Source organism: Papio anubis, chromosome 4 (genome assembly GCF_008728515.1).
Source record: "Papio anubis isolate 15944 chromosome 4, Panubis1.0, whole genome shotgun sequence".
In the NCBI taxonomy this organism is placed as follows: Eukaryota; Metazoa; Chordata; class Mammalia; order Primates; family Cercopithecidae; genus Papio; species Papio anubis.
In genome coordinates this window covers 75,919,970-75,937,765 of record NC_044979.1, presented here as the reverse complement: position 1 = coordinate 75,937,765, position 17,796 = coordinate 75,919,970, and the positions used below count along the sequence as shown (strand labels likewise).

Below are 17,796 nucleotides of genomic sequence, written 5' to 3'. Positions count from 1 at the left end.
GAGGCGGAGCTTGCAGTGAGCCAAGATCACACCACAGCACTCCAGCCTGGGCGACAGAGCGAGACTACATCTCAAAAAAAAAAAAAAAAAAGTAGTACAAATCAGGTTATGCCATTGTTTTACTCAAAACCCTCCAGTGGCTCTCATCTTATTCAGAGTAAAATCCAAAGTCTTTACCAGAGCCTTCAAGGCCTATATGCTTCCTGTATTCACTCTATGTCTTTGGTCACCCCCCATTCTCTCCTCCTCACTGTCACTGTTTTCATGCCACCTTGACTTCCTTGCTGCTTTTTGAACGTGTCAGGCATGCTCCTACCTCAGGGCCTTTATACTTGCTATAGGTCTGGAATGTTCTTTTCTCAAGTATTCACATGGCTCAGTTCTCTCCCTTCATTCAGCTCAAATGTCACCTTATCAGAAACCTTCCATGAATATCCTGTCTAGAATAGCATTCACCCATTTCACTGTACCCCTTTACCCTGCCTTATTTTTACCATCATATGACACACTATATATCTATTAGTTATCTATTGTAAATATGCACTTATTGTAAATAAGAGCCATAAGAACAGAAATTTTTTGTTTACTACATCTTTAATATTTAGAAGAATGATGGTTACAAAGAAAGTGCTCAAAAAATATTCCCTGAATGTCGAATAAAGAATGGTGAGAAGTTCACTAAAGCTTCCTTTAGCCTATTCAAACTACATGGAATTGCTCTTAAGACAGTTTATTTCTCCATTCTCAATTTTCTCATGTCTTTTTAAAAAATTGTTGTAACTTTTTATTTTGAAATGATTGTAGACTCATAAGTATTTGCAAAAAAAGTATGTAGAAGTTTCATCTATTCTTCACCCAGCTTCCCCTAAATGTAACATCTTCCCTATCCTTTCTTTTTATTATTTCCTGTTTCCTTTACTTCAGTTTCTTATTTCTTCTGTAAGTCTTTCTACACATGCTTTCAGGAACTTATTTTATGGCCAAATCATTGGTGAACTTTCTTCAACACCAACATCAAATGCCTTCTCCAAGATGATGGTCCTATCGAGGAAGGGATAGAATACTTCAATTAAATATGCTTAATCCTATTTTTCATAATAACAAATAAATCAAAAGAAAAGAAAGGCTGTTTCATCTTTTAAGCTTGTAGTTCTACCAAGAGATACTATCTCTTCTGTAAGTTCTGTATAGCAGTTTGTTTACTGTGATTTCTACAGACAGGCAATTTGTTGACTCTAATGTATATTTTCTCTCTTATATTCAACTGTTTAGGAAAAGTTGAATAAAAACAAATATATGATTTCTTTTAAAAATTATTTATTCTGCTAAGTCTCTGTCATTTAAAAAAATTCAACACACATTTATTGTGTACCTACTATGTGCCAAGCTCCATCCTAACAATGGTCTCTTATTCCCCTAAGATAATCCGTGATGAACATCACTTTTTAGACGTTGTAAGTTCTGAAAGATCGATTGAAAACTCCTTTCTTCCAGGTAAGTAGGTTATTCTCTAAAGAATGGGCATTCATGTTCAGGTCATAAGGGCATGATTATGTGCTAATAACTGGTCTCCAGGGCTACAAAAAGAACCCATGTCCCTTCCAATATGCCTGAGATATAAGATAATTTATGATTTGACAAGATAAGGCTCATCAATTTCATCATCAGTAAAAAGAGGACATAACTGAGACATCACTAACTGCTATTGTTAAAATAAGTGTGTATTAAAATCCTTATGGATGTCCCCTTCATATTCAACATTAATTAGAAACCTGCCCTATCTCAGTGTTCTTCCATAATCAATCCCCCTTTCCAGTATTACTAAGGTAACTGTAAGCCTTGCATACCTGAACTGTCCTGGTTTACATCTGTTGTTCCAGCATAATTATTAATTGCAACCCCATTCACTGTCTAATGAATCTTGGTTTGGAAGATAAATTATATGGTCAACCTAAGTATTAGGGTCCCTGGGATAAACAATCAAGGTGCCATTCTTATTTATTGGTATTGGTTTGTCACAAGCTGTGAAAACAGTTTTTCTTTTGATTGTTTCTTCCTGAGTTGTCACAAAGACCTTCACATAAAATCGCTCTCTCCCATTAAAGTAATTATTGAAACCCCCTTCAGTAATGACCACTTGTTTTAGTTTTCCTCCTCAGATTCCCAAGACCAAATGTAGAGATTGTTTTTGCTGGGTCAGAATCAAAATTGTTCAGAGGCACTAGCCTTGTATAGGGAGAATTTCATCTATCTAATCCACAAGAAACTTGAAGAGACATTTTTTTCCTTGGTAACATTATCTTGTAGAAAGAGTCTGTGATTGACTACTAATTTTAGCCCAGAGAACAGAAAACTCAAATGTACTCAATTTCAATGTAACATATGTGTTTGTGGCCTACGATACTTAATGTCCCTAAAGTTACTACTAGGGAATGAGTAATTGAAAGGTGAGTTTGGATGACCTTCTTAGACATAATCTCTGTTAAAACTATTTAATTTCTATGGTTCACAAGGAAAGGTTTTCTTGAGTTGATGAGTAGAATGACATTTCTGATATGATATTTCTACAACTATATTCTTGGCTGATGGTAGTAGCAGTACCACCATTTTTTTCATTATTTAATTTTGGAAAATTGACCACTATTTTTTTCATCTAAGGCTGTGTCCTTATTGTACTGAAGCACCCAATCAACTCAATGTAAAAAGAAAAGTATTTTAAATAATGTGGAATTATGAAGACAAAACAACTAGTGAGGAAACTAAATTGTTTTTATCTAATTATTTTATAACTCATCTGTGAACTGTCGATAATTCTGCTGGTTTTTGCCTTCCTGAAACAGTTGCGGTGAGAATAAATAACATACTTAGTAAAACATTATGAATGTTTGAGATAATAAATGCACAATGACTTTATCCTTGTTTGTAGCTTGCCTGAAAAATTAAATTGAGTGAAACAGAGTGTCTTCAGTGTGTTTTTCTTCTTCTCCCTCTTTCTCCTCCTCCTCTAGTTAAAATGAAAGTACATTAAAAATTATTATTGGTATATATAGCTTCATTATAAGACACTGACAGATGCTGAAATATCAATGATACTCCTCTAGTGTTCATTTAAACAAATTCCATGCTTTTGTTAATACTAAGAAGATATCAGGAAAACTGGACTCCTAAATCCCTTCTTAACCTAGGGAACTGGGTTGAATAGCTAAAGGAAATTTCTCATAATACTTATGTCTTTTCCTATCTTAGGCATCAACTCCACTCCCTTCACCCTACCTTCCCTGTCTCTCCTGGGAGATGTATAACAAACTCTGGCGAGGCCTCTTTCATATGAATTAAGACAGCTTCTTTTCTAGGAGTTTCTGGGCCTGTTTATAAAACACAGCCTGAGAAATTGCCCAAAGAACCCTGCAGTTCTTGAGTGCATAGGGAACTTCCATGACTTGGAAGTAATGGCATCAGGTGGTTGGAGAGGGTGGAGTGATAGACCAGGTTTCTAGTCTTCCAGGAAACCAATTGTACCGGGATCATCTTAATAGGTAATATATATTATATATTAAAAATATATGCAGCTTTCTTAAAAACTAAAGGTCTACCAAAAGAAAGTGAAGATTTCATAAGATAGAAAAATGTATTCCCTGATTAAGAATAATGACCTATTCTTAATGACAGGACAAGAACTACCCATAATGCACTGCATCTTCTTTTGGCAGGGGTATTCTGAGTACCCTGTGCACATCTCTGTAATTCTCAAGAGACTTACTCACTGTCTTCCAGCTAACAACATGACAGGGATTTATTGGGGTGCCAAGTCCAGGGCTTAGGTGTCAGAATTGGGAAATCTGTCATATGATTATTTGGGTGAAGAACTCTAGGTTCCATAAATACTTTTGTTCCATGAGTGGTTCATGGAAAAACTTAGAGGCTGCCACAGCAACTATAAGCCTTCTGAATGGGAATTAGGCACAGGACAGAGTGGGGGTGGGATATGTGTTCACTGGGGAAAGGTGACATTTTTTAGGATGTATTTTGCTGGAAGGTTTACCCCCTAGCAGGGCCAGCCTTAAGAAATGCTGGGAAGTGGCTCTTTGGCAACATTTACCTATTTTGGAAGTGTTCTTCTTCTTTCCTACTCCTTCTCCCACTCCTCCCCTTTCCCCACTTACTTAACCAACCCAGAGGTATGATTTTGTAATCTGGTTACCCAAAGTCCCTTTGTTGTGGCCCTTACCTGAGCTAATATGCTATGGACCTTGTCCACTTCTCATGTTCGCCAGATTTCTTATCAGATTCTACCTGTATCATGTCCTCTTCCCATTGGATATTTATTTCTGCCTTTCAAGGGAAGAGGAAGTGATCCTATAATCTAATTAGAACAAGAGCAGAAAAGGTAAAAACAATTTAATACATTGTTCCTCCTAATGCAGGGGTGGAGGGTAGGGGCTTTACACTTCATGAGTGGCTTCTAGAACAGCGTATTTTAACTCAAAGTTGTGAATTTTTCAGTGGTGAAATTCCAGGACCTATGTTTCAAATCAGTGGGAGTAATATTTTGGGGGCAAGAACATTTTTAAAGCACCCTCAAAATCATGCACATAGACAACTACCTGTTCTGAGTAAGGAAGGCCCAGCTGTGGAGTTCAGGAGAGTTGGAGTATGTGTTTCGCATAGCCAGGTGTCATCGCAGCTGACAGAGGAGGTGCTGTCAAAGAGCAAGACAGCCTGAGAATGTGCCTGACTGCTTGGTCAACAGGAAGACTAGGGACTGTACATACCTTTCTCCTCCCTGGGGGTTGGCGCCATGGGCTGAGGCCAGGAGTGCCTGGGTGAGGGTGCATAGTGTATATAGTGTATATATACCTGGCCTCAGACCATGGTTTGACTACAGCTTATTCCTAAAAGATCAGAAAGGCAAATGATTCAGAAGTACGTGCAGCTGATTCATACTGATAATATGTAATCTCACAATCCGTGCCTGTTTTCTTTTAAGTGTTGATGTGTTGCTGATGCAGTCTGCACTCTGCTCTCCGACTCTCCCTTAGAAAACAGCGACAATGCTTTATTCCTGATTACATAACGACTCAAGCCAAAGAACTTTAAAAAAATGCCCACAGCAGTTTTGATTTCACACTGTTTATGTTTCATTTTTGCTCTACTAATGCAATATTTTCTGAATATCTTCATAGCCTAGCCAGAACATATTCATTGAGTTATTGACTAGACAGGACTCTGATTTAACCTTAAACTCTTAGGAAAACTTCCCATGTGACTTACAGGATTTCCAGTGCGAATCAAGAGGACCATTGTTGATTCTTAATAATTATGTGGTTTCTGTATGTAAATGTATGCCTTTCACATGCATAAATGCACCAGGGCATAAAATTTCCAGTGCCATCTAAGCATACACATGTGGACACATGCACATACACACACCCACTGCACAAATCTCTGGTCTTCAATTACTAATTGTTCTCTCATTTGAGCTGACTACTCTACTGCTCCTATAACTACTAAATAATAATATGGAAAGATGCTTAAACGAAACAACCTAGAGTCATAATTGTTAAATTTTAAGGAAGAATGGTATTGCTACTAGACACATACAACTAAGCAAGGATTTTTGTAGGAAAGTGATGAGGTTACAGAACTGTTATAATCAGCATCTGCTTTATTAGCAAAAAGCATAAATAGGTAGTTTAATCATCTTTTTAAATGGTGATATTGACTAAAACATGAAGAAATGCCATTCAGAAGGGCTTTTTTTTTTCCATTCAGATTTGCAATGCAGATCTGTGTGTGTGAGCCCAGACCATCTTTGCTGTTTCTTTTCATGAAAACCATAGTGCTAATACTGTTAGGAGATTATTACAGTTGGTGAGCAATGCTGCAATGAGGCTAAATTCATAGTGTTCTCAATGAACCTGAGCAGGGGAAAATATATATGAGAAATAAACAAAATAATTATAAATTAGGGTCAAGGCTATTATTTTCTGGGGAGAAAGCTATTAGTTATCATTATTGCACCACATTAAAGAAATTCTCACATTATGTAAGATTTCTAGATAATAATTATGATAATTTTTGAGTTGCAAGTTTGTTCCAAGTCCCATGCTTAGCACGTGATTTGCTTTGTTCTTGTTTGGGCCTCATATTTACTCTATAGGTAGAAAGTATTATCATGTCCATTTTCTATTTATACATATATAGAACATGTATGCATAAAACCTGTATATATTATACATATATAGAACATATATGCATAAAATACCTAGAACATGTGAATTCAAAGTTGTCCCCAAACACATCTAAGTGATTTATTTGGGAGCTGTGTTAGGATATGTAGACAGGGCGATATTTTTTTCTCTTAAACTCACTATTGATATGGGCCATCGTGTCATGATGTTTCAATGCATGGTCACATAAGCAACACACATTTTAGTTTCTGTCACATTTCAGTTTTCCCTCATTTTCTATTACCTTTATATCTCTGACGGACAAATCTAGCTCACTTTGAAGTTGGTTGTTATGGAATGTCTTCTCCAGTAAAATTTCAGGGAAGTTTATATTTCCCAGGAAGTCATCTTTAGAACTTTCAAAGGGATATTAACTTTTAAAAACATAAACACACATAAAGTCCTAAATTAACCATGAGAGAATGTTACATCTCCCAGTGCCATCTTCCCAGTTACTCCATATGCCAATTTTAGGCTCATGTGATTTTAGACACAACCCCGCCCTGTTCCTTTTCTGTCTTTCTTGGGTCTTGGGGTCTTTACAGCTTTTGCATCTCTTTGCCTGCCTCTGAGATCAGGCTTCCTGACACCGTACCTCTGTGTTGCTTGGAGAGGCAAATTAAAATATACAATCTCCAGACGGGAATGATTTAGCAAAATTAAACACAGACAGAGGGCAGAGAAGGCGGGAGGTGTCAAATGTTTCTTCTACCCCACTATCAGTTTGATGTGGTGGCCTTGTTCCTACCTAGTCCCCCTTTATGCTGTCCACTACCCAAAGTTAAAATGTCTTAAATGTTAACAGAATACACATGGATAGAGGTATGTATAGGCTTCCTTCTCCCTCTTAACCCAGTGCATGGAGTTTTAATTGTGGCTTATTTCAACTTAATTTTGCTTTGCCCTTAGGATGAAGAAGATTTATTTCAATAAGTCTCAGGAGGTATTATGCAATATGTAAGTACTTGCAAGAATCTGCTTAGCCACCTCCAAAGAAAATTATTCCTTTCAATAGATCATTTGCTTTCAGAGTGAACTTCCTTTCGTTTTCCAAACACAAATATGATCATATTGGTGAGTTGATATCAAAGTTGCTGACTTTATAATGCACACAGTTATTTATTATTAAAGCCAATGTGTAAATAAAATCTCTGCTTGGTTAGAAACAAATTTAATAGGAAACATGTGAAAGAGCTATGTACAGGGAAGCAATATCATGTAATATCTCCTTTTCTTAGTCCCTGCCTGAGGCAAGATATGGAATACACAGCTCAATAGTGGTGGGAGGTTTTATTACAAATGGAGAATTTCTCAATTATCCTAGATCTCAAACTCAGCGTGGTTCAACATGACCCATTAAGCCATCATTTAGGTCTAAGGTGATGACTGACATTGGGAGGGGACAGCTATCACTGAATACAGAAATGGTTATAAAGACACCCACGAGGACCACCATTTATTTTCTTCTTATCATTGCTGCACTGTTTTCAGATCATTTAAAAATCCATACTGAGCAAAAAGCTACTATTGGTTAGGCTGTACCTAATCTCTAGCATGCCTCCTGAACGTGGCCATAGTACGCACTTATAACTGTTTTAGGCTGTGCCCAACTTTCAAAGTAGTTTCGAGCACAATTTCTGAGCTCTAGTGGGGATGAAAGCCCTCGTACCCTCCTCTTGTTTCTTGCTAGTGCCTTGCACGGCTTTCTGCAAAATACAACTCATGGATTTCTGCAGCACAAAAAAGATAAGATGTTCGGTATCTTTCATTTTCTGCAAATAGTCTGTATTTACAATACTACTCCAGTGGTTTCTGACTACCGCTTAGGGCAATTTTGCTTAGCCTAGCGGAATGTCCTGGAAACTACTGGCAATGATTTAGCCTCCAAAATTGGAACGCATTTAGTAGAGACAGAAAGCCTATGAACAAATAGTGGGCATGTGCCAGAGTAAATAAGTGTGGTTCATGAGCTGCGGTCAGAAATGTCTCTCTTTCAGTATGCAGGGCAGAGCTGTTGCCAGCATTTGCCATAAAGTCATCACACAAAGCAGTTTTTCCTCTCAGTAAGACAGACTCAATGAAAAGGCCTTCTAGTCTCACAATCTACTATTGGGCCCATAGTCACAAGCCAAAGGAGACCTGAGTCGAGGGGTCATTTTCTCCCGTTATCCTTTCTTAACCAGCCTGCCAAGCTTCTATGAAAAAACAAGGAAACCCATGAGGGAGTAGGAGGAGGTTGGATAGGTTAGAAGAGGAAAGATTCTTTGTAACACTCAAAGCTCCTCCCAGGATCTCATAACAAACCACAGAGTCAGTTTCCTTCCTCTCTTTTCCAAACCCAAACTTTGGCCCTTACTGTCTAGTTCCTTCGAAGCACTTGGTGAGACTATCATTACTTGGTGAAGTATTAAGAAAACATTAAGATGCTTTGCTGCCACCTTTCTCCACAGAGTTCTGTCACAGGCTTAGAGACTGAAGAAGGCAGACGTATATGGTTTCCACTTTAGGTTATTTGCATTTTCCTTTAGAACTTAACTCCTTGACCACACATTACAGAAGGATTTAGTTCATTTGGATTGGAATAGCATGATTTCTGGTGCAGTGTGCATGCTTGCCCTCTGAGCTTAGAGTCTGGTTTCATGTAGTTTTCTATTCCCGTGTAGATGTGCAGTCTTAGCAACCACTGAAATTCAAGAAGGAATCATTAAAAACAAAACAAAACAAAACTGAAGAAACCATCAATCCGTACCTAGTACGGCATTCATTGTGGGGATATTGTCATAGGGGCATGTATAGTTCGCCTTTAAAGAAACGCATAGTAAGAGATGTCATTTTTCAAAACCTTCTTGTGATTACCATTGTCATCTTACCATAAAATAGTAAAATATGGATAAATGTTTCAGAAGCATCTTACATATGACAACTTTAGGAATGAAAGAAATAAATATCAAATATTATTTCTGTATTACATAACCAATTTTCTAATTTATTCCCATAATTATGGAACCCACAGTTAAATGTAACCAACATTCATTAGACATCCACTCTATGCCAGGCATTATGTTAGGTACTAAGAACACAGAGATGAAAGACAGAAAAAAAATATCAAAATGTTGGCAACTGTCAGTTTTGAATGGTAGGATTTAAGAATTTGCACTCTGGTCAATTTAGAAACTTAAATAAAATGGTTTTTGTTTTTGTTTTTGTTTTTCAATAAGAAAGAAAAAAAGTCCCTCATTTCAAGGAGCTTGAAGTTGATTGATATGAAGGTGAGTGACCCAATAACTTTAAAACAGTATGATAAGCAGCAGAATAGAAGGATGATAGAGATGGCAAAGTTTCCTTAGGACACCCATGCTAAGTTGGATATGAAGCTCACATTCTACCATAGAGGAATGAGAACTGGCTTAAGAGATAGAAAAGTGGAGCTGGGTTTAGACTGTTTTTCACTTATCCATGTGATCACAGACAAATTGCTTAACCTCTCTAACTGATAGTTTCTTCTCCTATCAAATGGGATAATAATCTCTGTCTTGATTAGTTACAGGGTTGTTGAAGGATTAAATGTGAAGATATATATGAAATAGCACAAAGACCTGTGTACATAATATAAATATAAGATGATATTTTTATTATTATTGGTCTCAAAACCTTACTTGCTGGACCAACCTTCATAGCCAATAGCAGTTTATCATTATTTAACTGACTACTGAATGTAATGTTTGACTTTCCTTTCATCTAAAGATCTCCAAACTCTTCTCTCAAAGTCACATAATCAAGGGCTCTGAGATCTTAAAAGGCGAAATAACAAGGCTCATATCATTAAATAAGCCCATCCCTCAGCGAGTAGAATCAATAGGCTTTTGCTACTTCAAGTGCAGTTGGGAGGCAGAACAGCCTAATGGGATAAGCAGGGGCTTTGAATCAGATGAATCTGTGGGCTATTAAAATTTCTGCACCTCAATTTCCTCCCAACACAAAGTGTGATAATAATATCTGTCTCAAGTTTTTGTGAGGATTACATGAGATAAGTATATGCAATGTTTGGAACAAGGTAGCCACTCAATAAATGTTGCCTTTTCTCCAGGCACCAGTGACATCAATCCATATGATCCCAAATTCTATTTTACAGTGCCCGTCTTCTTTTGTGAATTGATGCTAAGAAGTATAATAATCAGGGTCAATATTCCAATATGATAACTGAAGTGACAATGAACAGAAAAGGAAGAATCTAAAAACGAAAGTGAAAGAAAATGTATACTCACTACACAGAATTGGGTGATCTATGAGTTCTGGGTTGGTCTGAGTGCTCAATGAATGGTGGAGTAAGTCTGAACACCCAGGAGCTCACTAGGAATGGCTTAAACTGAAAACTGGATGTTCTAATCTCGTTTTGCTTATTTTTCTGATTCCCAACTGATTTCTCTCAAATTTCACCTTAAAGAAGGCAAACATTTCTCCTTTCCAGTTTCCTGGTTCCTTTAATTTTACTTGGACTTCTGTCCTTTTGTGCTGGGTCCAGCAGATGCAATACTAATTTTGTCGGCCAAGCTTCTGCAAGGAGCCCTGCAATCAGAGTTTCTTCACCTGCTTTCTTCCCGTCAGTCACAAAAGAACAGGATGGCATGTATTCAAAATGCACAGGCAAAAAAAACAAACAAAAAACAACAAAAAACAAACAAACAAACAAAGAAACAAAAACAGTTACTGGAAGGACAAAAAGGTTTCATGGTGTATGTGTCATTTTTATCCCAGGTTCTGAAAAATGCTGCTACACTGTCATTGCTGTATTTCCTCCCTCAGCCCCCAAGCCTCATCATCCACAGCTAGGGATGAAGGCCTAATTTAAGGATGCAGAAATTAAAAATATCCAATTCTCTTCAAAACAGTTTAAATTTTTGATCTTTCTCAATTTGGTGATTTTTACCAGTAGAAACACTTTCTGCCACGGATTCTTTTCTAAAAATTTCACTCTGGATTACAGATTAACAAAGAGTTTCAAGATCTGATGTAATATGGCAGAATAAAAACCTAACCATCATCATTTTGATAATCTCAACCATATTCTATGATCACTGTAAAAATTGTTTTGATGGGTCTTTACTTCTATTAAAATCTCTCAAAGGTATGGGATCAGGGAGGAAGAAGGTGGTACAGAACCTAGTGAACCCAGGTTGTATAAACTGGAACCGACTAAAAAACAGGCTACTGGTCTGGTCAAACCTGAGAAAGCAAATTAGGTCATTTTGGTGGAGGACAAGTCAAACACATACACATACACACACATGCAGGCACAGGCCTGCAGAGGAGGTTTCTTTACCTAGATTATCTCCTCTATCTCTCCTGTCCTTGTCTGACCATGCATACGTCCAATATTGAACATATATTACTATTTATTTTGGTGAAAAACTATTAGGCTATTTCAAAGACATGAGAAAAACACAACCAAGAAATGGTGTAAATCAAACTGATCCACCTTTCTGACTTGTGATGTGGTAAGAGGTGGTAAGGGTGTCTGGACATTGTCAGTGCATTGCAACCCATATACCAAAGTGACTTTGTTATATGAAAGCAGTTTAATTTTTTTTTCCTTTTTGTAACCTTGTGAAATTTCCACATTAAAAAGCAATCACATCTTTCAAACTGGAAATGATTGTGTTTGGCACCACAGTCTCTGGTGTAATGGGTTGAGCTTGTTTTCGCTAGAGCGAAATCAGCTTTCAAAATAAATCATATGTAACAACATTCTACTCCCCAAATCGTATAATCCTATTAACCAAGTTTCATTTTTTTTTTCATTGTCACTGAGCTGACAAGATTGGCCAAGTTTCCACGTGGAAACAGAAAGCTTTGGAGGTCCTGGCCAAGGCAAGGAGAGCTACCCAGCTCCAGCCTTGCCAGAGCTTGATGAGCCCTTAAATGAACTCATCTGTGCTTCATCTCCACCTAACAGGCTTTGTGGGGAACAGGGTCATCCAATCACTTAGCAATTCAAGCCACTCAACAAATAGTCCAGTTGGGACAATCGAAGGACAGTGGGTTACCATGGCCAACCCAGTGAATAAGACCTTTATCAAAAGTACATAAGAGTGCCAGTGTACTGAATGAGAATGCATCCCAAGTGGCTGCGGGGAGAATCTTTGCCAGAAGTGTAAATTATGTGGCAATATCTAAAAGAGCACCTTATAATTTCAGATTTCTCAGGAAAGCATATTTTTCTTTGGGGGTAAAAAGAAGAAAATGAAACATCTTATAATAACCAAGTAGATTTGTTTTCTTCTGCCAACAGAAAGAAAGCTCTCCTAGAAAATGTTTAGGGAGTTTCCAGTGAAAACTTACTGTTCAGCTTGGTCTTTGTCCTTTCCGAATGGTATGAGCCACTCTTTGCACTTGAGGTGATCGGTGAGGCAACTGGCCACCTGTGAGCATCATAATGGTCTTATTAAAGCAACGCAGCTAAAGTGGTTGGAAGCTAATGTCAATTTATAATTTTTCATAAGTGACAGGTCACAACTTTTGTTAGCCATGACCAGATTCTGTCTTAGGCTGAAATTCGCAAACCCACGTCTTCTCCCTGGAGAGTACTCCTTCCAGTAAGTCCTTGGGGCAGCTTTTCCCACGAGCCAGTATCTTCTGGCATAATATTTACATGTAGGCCTCAGGGTAACTCAATTCTTCAGAGTCAACACAAACTCTAGTTGGTCTGATTCTGTCCTTTGGAAAGCTTCCCCCAGACCAGAGTTTTGTGTCAGATTCTTTGGTTTGCAGCTTTTCTTACTCGATTGGCAAGCAGTTAACTCTGACTTTAGAATCAGTCTTGGGTTTGAATTCTGTCCCTGCTACTCACTAGCCTAATAAACTTGGCCAAGATATTTAACCTCATTAAGATTCAGTTTCTCAAACTATTGAAAGGATATAATAATATGCCCTGCTTAAGGCCGGGTGTGGTGGCTCACACCTGTAATCCCAGCACTTTGGTAGCCCAAGGAAGGAGGATTGCTTGAGGCCAAGGAGTTCAGGACCAGGCCTGGGCAACATAGTGAGACCTTGTCTTTAGGAAAAAAATTTAGCTGGGCGTAGTGGCACATGTCTGCAGTCCTAGCTAGTTGGAAGGCTGAAGCAGGAGGATAGTTTGTACTCAGGAGGTACAATGCAGCTATGATCACACCACTGCACTCCAGCCTGGGTGATAGAGCCTCTGTCTCTAATAATTAATAAAAATAATAATAATATACCTGGATACCTTGCTTAAAGAATTACTGTGAGGATCAAGTAATAATTGGAAATTATGGAAATTAGCAGTTATCCTCCCCCCCTCAGAATAATTATGCGACCATTGTGCATAAAATTAAGTATATAAGAATAATAGCAAACAGTAGGAATAAATGATTTTGTCATCTCAAGCCTTTGAAAGCATTTCTCTCGAACTTTTATAATAATAAAAAGAATAATTAGATACAAATGAAGGGTTCTAGATGTTCACCATTTGTCTCCCTTTAATTCCCTAGAAATAGAGTGGCTTCCTTACATTACAGATTAAATAGTATTTAAAGTAGATTCATTCCCTAAACCTCAAGGAAAGCAGCAATTTTCTATGGGAAGTTACTTTTGAGTCTGAACCAGTTTTAGATACACTGGCAAGGATCATAGAGCTTGAAAGAATGATAACTGGCTTTTGTAAGGTATCCCACTATTTAAAGTTTCATGGTCATTATTCAAACCAGTGAAAATAGAAGTTACATTAAAGAAAGAAGGGTAGTTATCTTTCAGTGGAAAATTTAGTAGTTATGCTAAAATGAATCAAGGCTTTTTACCCCACTCTATGTAAGGCACCAACAATAGGAAAATAGCCATATAACATATGAATAATTTAATTCTTGAAGTATTAAGTACTATCTTCCTATGAGAGAAACTTGTGTATATAATTTTCTCAGAATATCAGACAATTATTCTTAAGGGTATGGTTATGACATTCTTTCTGTGATCATTTATAAAGTTATTCTTATTTTCATTATTTCCCAGTGATTGATCAGGAAATACTCGTCCTTATTGATATACTGTCTAGATCTAAAATATATTTTTGGTTTTAAAATGTATTCTGTGTTTAGTTGAAGATAAGAGCAAACAAATGTTTATCTTGGTTTAAAAATAGTTAATTATACGTAAACCAAATAGGATATACATGTATATGTATATGTGTGTGTGTGTGTGTGTGTGTGTATATATATATATATATATTTTTTTTTTTTTTTGAGATGGAGTCTAACTCTGTCGCCCAGGCTGAAGTGCAGTGAAGCGATCTTGGCTCACTGCAACCTCTGCCTCCCGGGTTCAAGTGATTCTCCTGTCTCAGCCTCCAGGGTAGCTGGAATTGCAGGCATCCACCACCATGCCTGGCTAATTTTTGTATTTTTAGTAGAGACGGGGTTTCACCATGTTGGCCAGGCTGGTCTCGAACTCCTGACCTCAAGTGAACCACCTGGCTCAGACTTCCAAAGTGCTGGGATTACAGGTGTGAGCTACCATGCCTGGCCCAAATCGGATATTGACAAATCATTTCTTATGACAAATTAGGAGGCCACATTAATGGCATATATATTCATAATATAAATATATTATGTGCTGGGCATGAAGTTAACTTAAACCAGTTGTCAAAATATCTGAATATATTACATTGGCTATTTGTTTATATTTTGTTTATTTAACAATATTTATTGCTTATTACAAACATTGTTAGTGTTTATGGGGCTTATTTTACATACAGTAAGTTTCTTCCATTGTAAGTGTATGATTCAGTATTTTAAAAGTAAGTTTATAGAGTTATGCAGCCATCATCACAATTGAATTTCATCCTGGATTGACTAATTATTGCTCCTGAGTTTAAGGTTGTTTAGACAGATCCTCAAGGATGTGCAGCCAAAATGAAAGCATCCTCAAACAAGTTCACCATGCCCAGGTGGCATTACTAACTTTTAGCAGACACTGGCAAAATCATGTGTGTGCTACGTATCTGCCTTCATGACTAGCCCCTGAGCTCTCTAGCAGGGAGAATGGCACACACCCATGATATAGCGGATTTTCTTATAATATCAAAATCTGATATTTACCATCTGTGGATGGCAAATCTGGTACCAATACCAGCTCAAGTGCTTGCTTCCTCAGGCTATCTTTTGATTTACATTTCATGTTACAGTACTAACATATCTCATAGTAGAAGTGTTTATTTAATTTATTTTATTTTATTCTATTCTATTTTTTAGACAGGGTCTTGCTCTGTCACCCAGGCTGGAGTGCAGCGCGTAATCATGGCTCACTGCTGCCTCAAACTCCTGGGCTCAAGCCATCCTTCCACCTCAGTCTCCTGAGTAGCTAGGACTACAGGCACAAGCTACCATGCCCAGATATTTTATTTTTTATTTTTTGTAGAGGTGGGGTTCTCCTGGGCTCAAGCAAACTTCCCACTTAGGCCTTCCAAAGTGTTAGGATTGCAGGTGTGAGAGCCTGGCCTAGAAGTGTGTTTGGTAAGTGTGTGAAATAGGCCCACAACTTTGGGCTGCTGACTTAGCATTTTTCAACAGCAGGTGCTTTCACCAGTAAACATGAAGGTGGTGATCTGAGAAGATGAGCATGGAACATTTCTGAATCCCAGGGCAGTGGCAATCTGTCAGTGTACCTGCTTCTCTGGAGCTGCTTCTGTCTAAGACTTACCTTGGAGCACCGCTGTTGTCTCAGTCAGTATCTCCACAGAGCAAGGGATATTATGTAAATATCATACAAAAGTAGTAGTTGAAAATTGCTACTCCCAGGAAATAATCATTGTGCTTCCAAGCAACCAGATGTTAAATATGGCATAGCAGTCATTGACAGTGACACGCTTCACTCTGACAACAACAGCATTCAACTGGGGACAGATCTGCTGACCTTCTCTTCCAGGCTGCCAAGACGATTAATTGAAAAGTAAAAATGCAATCAATCAATTCACTCCTTTGATACGTGATTGATTCTTTTTCCTCCCTACCCTATAAAACCAAACTCATTTAAACGGCTTTCCTCTTACAGTATTCGAAGCCATTTTGGCAGCTTGTAGAGAGCTTCAGCAAAAAACTGTGGAACCCTGGCCGCCTCACGGAGTCTGCTGTTTTAAACCGGATGATGCACAGTAGTCCTCAGTGAAGCAGACCTGTAACCAGTCCGGGTATTCTCTTCACACAATGTCTGACAGATTTCCCAAAACAAAGTAAAAAAGGCCGTCGGCAAAGAGTCTCACCTGTCTGGGTTTTTTTTCAGAAGGGCGTCTTAGGGGGATGTGTTAGCAGTCTGTTGTAAAGAGGGACAAACGCTCCATGAAACACTGAATCATCTGGTCCCCTTCAGAATATTAAATCTTAACTTCTATAGACAAAAGACAGAACCTATACTCAGAGTTTATAAAGTTAATTTGACTCTGAGCTGCAGTAAGCAAGGATATTACCCCATTAACCTTGGGCAGACAAGTGGGCTTGTATCATGGTCTGGAATCTTGCCCTTACAATCCACAATTGCTGTGTATTACATGATCATTTGCCTGCTAACAATTACTCCCAAGTGGTAGGATGGCATTTTTTTTTCTGCTCATAATAATACCCCATTTTCCCTGGGGGCACAGGTGTTATCCAAAGAAGGCTCTACTACAAGATTTTTGTTCCAAAGTTTTCCTGGCCAAATGGCTACCACTTACTACATCACCTCTATATCCTTACTAATGTTTTCTGGCCCAAGCAGGAATATGTGAAGGAAAACTAGAAGGAGACATTGGGCTTCTAACACTGTAGTAGAGTGGGCAAATTAAAGGCTAAAAGTCATGTAAATAAGGCTTTTTCATTTATGAGAGTGACAAGAATTTTGGTCAATTCGAGATGGAATCTTCTTAATTTGGGCATCTAAAATTTCTGCATCACAAAAAAAGCCTATGGTGTTATGCTGGCTGGCTAGGTTGAAACAACAATAAATAGTTGAGGTGAACTCATAAACTTTAGAAACTTAGATTATGTTTGCAGCATAGATGGTAAAACATGGAATATTTCTTTTTAGTTCCTATATCATAATAGTCTATGACACAAAGATGGAGCTTGGAATGCATTTAGATATCTAATACAGCTGTATTATATATATATTGTGGTTTTGTTTTTTTTTAAATTAGGTTGTGGCTGTGTGAAAACAAGGACTGTATCTTAGGCATTTTTGAATCTCCAGCTTCTAGCCCAGGTGCTCAGTAGGTATTTTGTAAATGGATGAATCATAGTATTGTGAAGAGATTGTAGACATGGAAGAGATGCATCTTGAATGACATGGTGTTAAACTTAACCAAAGTTCCAGTGGTGGGCATTTCCTTCAGTCCAGATCATCAGGTGAAAAATAATTCACCCACCAATTCTGGTTAACTTAAGCCTTCAGACAGCCATCGCGTGTTTGTCTTCCTTTATGGGACCTGGATCATATATAATGTAAGGTCACCCTTAACAGATATTAATGTAAAATCAAATTAGTCAAAATAATTTTCATCTGGGTGTGGTGGCACATGGCTGCA

The 17,796-nt window shown here is 37.8% G+C and overlaps 2 long non-coding RNA genes across 2 annotated transcripts; one reads left to right on the top strand and one right to left on the bottom strand.

Moving 5' to 3' along the window:
- Nucleotides 1-2,926: 2,926 nt before the first annotated feature.
- LOC103883067 lies at nucleotides 2,927-12,645 on the bottom strand. The gene is made up of 3 exons (XR_001900992.3): nucleotides 12,570-12,645; nucleotides 4,229-4,363; nucleotides 2,927-3,002 (listed from the first exon to the last, which is right to left on the bottom strand). It is a non-coding gene; the product is annotated as an uncharacterized LOC103883067 (long non-coding RNA).
- Nucleotides 12,646-12,668: 23 nt separating this feature from the next.
- On the top strand, nucleotides 12,669-16,488 carry LOC103883068. Its single transcript, XR_002521073.2, has 2 exons — nucleotides 12,669-12,823; nucleotides 15,809-16,488. It is a non-coding gene; the product is annotated as an uncharacterized LOC103883068 (long non-coding RNA).
- The last annotated feature ends 1,308 nt before the right edge of the window (nucleotides 16,489-17,796 follow it).